Source organism: Lepus europaeus, chromosome 2 (genome assembly GCF_033115175.1).
Source record: "Lepus europaeus isolate LE1 chromosome 2, mLepTim1.pri, whole genome shotgun sequence".
In the NCBI taxonomy this organism is placed as follows: Eukaryota; Metazoa; Chordata; class Mammalia; order Lagomorpha; family Leporidae; genus Lepus; species Lepus europaeus.
Window position 1 is genome coordinate 144,022,795 of NC_084828.1, and position 3,760 is coordinate 144,026,554.

The following is a 3,760-nucleotide window of genomic DNA, read 5'->3' on the forward strand; positions in this document are numbered from 1 at the left end:
TCCCATTCATTGGCTGAGCGACAGCATCAGTCATTCATTCAGAGGCACAAGGTCTAAATTGCAGAACCAATTAACAGCACTAATAGCCCTTGCCTGAATTAATCTTTGAGACAAAAGGGAGGAGAAGTAGAAGTGCTATTAGCAAATCAAGCTGTACCATCCCTGCTTTATTGCGGAAATCTCAGTGTCTGTATGTGGCTATTGTGTGCTGACTGCAATTACAGCCCTCATTTAAAAATGATTAAGTGGTTATAATTATTTTTCAATTAAAACTTATATCTTCCATTTATGCAACATTTCAGACTTCAATTAAACTTCCTTTTAAAAGTGCCACTGAACCAAAAGATTCCCGTTGCCTCTTTTACCAGGAAACCCTCAACTCAACCCAGATAGGATTTTGATTTCCAGCCTTCAGAATTAGTTCTACTAAATTTGCACAAGTGATACATGTGCAGGGCCTGCTGGAAGTGACCACCACCACCACCATCACCTTGGGTGTGGGGCAGAGGAGTGGTTCCAGGCCCTCCTGGAGGAGGCCCGTGTAATCTGTGCCGACAAGGGTGTTGCTGTCATTGAAGGCAGTGTCTCTGAAGGAGCATTCACCAGAAGCTCAGTATTTAGAGCAGCACTCTCAGCTGTGCCCTTGCGACACTAACACGTCACTGATGGAACGCCATGACGTTCTCAACAATTCAGCTCCTTTACAAACTAGAGCAGCCTTGCAGGCTGAAACCCAAGATGGCCGCATTCTTGCTGAGACATGTTGGCCGTCGCTCCCTCTGAGTCTACCACGGTTCTCAGCTCTAAGTCAGAAAGGTGGTTGCTGTGGAAACCATGACCAAAGATGGGGTGGAATATTTCTGGAATAAGAACGCAGGTTCAAGCAGTCCTATGTCTTGCCATGTCACTCTCTGCCTTTGGTCTCTTCTCATGGCAATGTCCATTTGCCATTGTTGTGCCAGTACTGCCTTGGGTACAGGGGTCCCCCTCTTTGGCTTCTTGGCCCTGTCACACCTGGGAACTTTCGGTTCTGTTTGGAACTTGAGAAGTCCCGGTGTCTGGGGCCAGTGTGGATCCACACAGCTCAGTTTGCGCTTGTCTTCCCTCTCGTGTGGCATACCTGGAATGGGATCTGACACTTGGTGTGGGACCTAGACAAAGGGCTGGAGAGTCCCCAGCTATGCCAGTCTGGAGTGGCTGTCTTGGTTCTTACTGCGCTGTCCTCTGTAGGGCGCTGGCAGCCATGTGAAGAGTTGAAGTTCCTAGCATCATCTTCCCACAAATTATTGCACTGATTTATATTCATGTTTGTCATTCTCATCTCCAGCCAGGGCAAAGTTTGGATTTGTTTAGATCCCTTTGTGCTTGGTGGGTCCCCTTGGGGCTCAGCAGTGGTACATAGCTTATAGAACCACAATAGTGGAAGAAGGTCCACATCTCCCTTGTTTCTAAAGATGCAAAACCTCACTTTTCCTGCCCTCAGCTTGCAGCCTGCCCTGCCCCTAGGAGCCCTTATTCTCTCTCCGCAGCGGGCTTTGAGATGTGCTGAGGGTCAGCTCCTGGCTCCTTCTTCCTGGGACAGTAGAAACAACACCAGGTCTGTGGGACTAGGGGGAGCAGAGGCTTTGGGTGCCACTGGTTGCAGGTTGCTGACTGATGGGAGAATTCTGTTTATCCATCAGAGCCCAGAGCCTTTAGCACGTACACATTGTGACTGAAAGAAGAGATGGGGAGTGGAGGGGAATTAGCCTGTCCCATCGAGCAGGAGACAAAGTGGATGAGCTGGTTCTGGGAGCAAATGCTTTGGGAAGAAAATATGTAGGTTGTGATCCAACAGGAAGACCTGTAAAATTATTGTTGAATATACTAAAGCTTATTTTTTTTTGCCTTTCTAGAAAAACAAACCTCCTAATGCCACTTTTTCTAATCCAAATTCATGTACCATCTTTTTCTGAAGCTGACTTAAAATAGTCATTAAAAAAAAAATCTGTGGGGGCCGGTGCTGTGGCATAGCGGGTAAAGCTGCCACCCGCAGTGCCGGCATCCCATATGGGTGCCGGTTTGAGACTGGGCTGCTCCATTTCCGATCCAGATCTCTGCTGTGGCCTGGGAAAGCAATAGAAGATGGCCCAAGTCCTTGGGGCCCTGCACCTGCGTGGGAAACCCAGAGGAAGCTCCTGGCTCCTGGCTTTGGATCGGTTTAGCTCTGGCAGGTGCAGCCAATTGGGGAGTGAACCAGCAGATGGAAGATCTCTCTCTCTCTCTCTCTCTCTCTCTCTCTCTCTCTCTCTCTCCTCTACGTAACTCTGACTTTCAAATAAATAAATAAATTTTTAAAAAAAATCTGTGGTGGTTGCAGGGTTTCCCCTTAAAACCTGTCTTTTCTTGAGGAAAGGAATTGCTAGAAATTATGGCTAAGCCATGGCCTTTTTTATTTTTCTCCTGACTGTAATGCATGTTCTTTGGAGTGTGACCCTCATGGACATCAAGTGTCATGTGTGGTGGTGCAGAAAAGGGCTGGGAGCCTCTGGGGCCTGGCGGTTTGCCTCTGGGGTGCTTCACAGAGCCCTGCTCACCAACTCCAGTGAGGACCAGATTGTGAAAAGCAATCTTGGACTCAGGGGAGCAATGTGGGGTGTCAGATGCTGTCCTAAGAGTGGGCAAGCCTGACCCTGTTTTTGAACTGGTTATTCTGAGATAATCACACAGTTAGGGCTTAATTACTACGTCTGGCTTTCAGATCTTGCTTACATCCCTACTGTGTCTCATGGAACTGAGCACTGAACGTCAACGATTTTATGTAGCTTCTGGAAGAGACCTGTGATGTAGAGTTTTAGGGCTCGACTTCCAGAGATGAGAGACGTTGTTCAGAGAAGCTAAGAGTTTTGCCTCTAGTTACATAGCTAATTAGTGCAGGGTTGGATCTACTTGTCTGCTTTGATGCCTGTATCTAATACACCAGTGCTACCATGGCCTTACAGAGAGTCTGGTGCCTGGTAGGACAAGGACCACTCTCCCCTGTCCTGACCCTTGCTGTCCCACCCTCCCCCTGCCCACACACCTTTTCCTTTTCTTCAAAACAGTCCTTGGCCCTGAATTTAAGGATGACCTTGTCACACTCCATGAATAAGGCCCCACTGGGATATTGACTGGGTATTGATTGGAATTACAGTCAATGCATAGGTTACTCTGGGAAGACTTGACATCTTTATGAGATTAAGTCTGCCTGTCTCTAGGCATGCGGCATCTTTCTGCTTTTTGGTATCTTCTTTCACGTACTTCAACAACATTTTATAACTGTTTTTCCCATAAGAACAGCTTTAAAGCATCAACACTGTAGGTCTGTTACATGAACTACATCTATTTATCCTGACTCCTTACAGATTTTTATATTTTGGGGTGAATGAGACCTTTTTCTAGTATCACCACTCATTGACTATTTCCACTGTATAGAATTTCAACTGCATTTTGTATATAAAGTTGGTTTCATGTAAGTTTGTTGATTTCTCCTATTTCCAAATAAAGATATTTTTATGTTGCTTTTTTAATTCTTTCATCAAGCTGTTTGTCTTCCACACAATGCTGAATCGAAAAGATAATGGGTTGATTTTGCTTTGCTCTTATTTTTAAAAAATATGTGTTTATTTATGAAGCAGAAAAAGAGAGAGGGAGGGAGAAAGAGGGAGAGGAAGAGAGAAAGAGAGAGGGAGAGAGAAAGAGGGAGAGGAAGAGAGAAAGAGAGAGAGGGAGAGGGAGAGGG

General features: G+C 46.0%; 1 pseudogene; it reads left to right on the top strand.

The window, feature by feature from the left end:
- Positions 1 to 738: 738 nt before the first annotated feature.
- On the top strand, positions 739 to 1,295 carry LOC133751969 (succinate dehydrogenase cytochrome b560 subunit, mitochondrial-like; annotated as a pseudogene).
- The last annotated feature ends 2,465 nt before the right edge of the window (positions 1,296 to 3,760 follow it).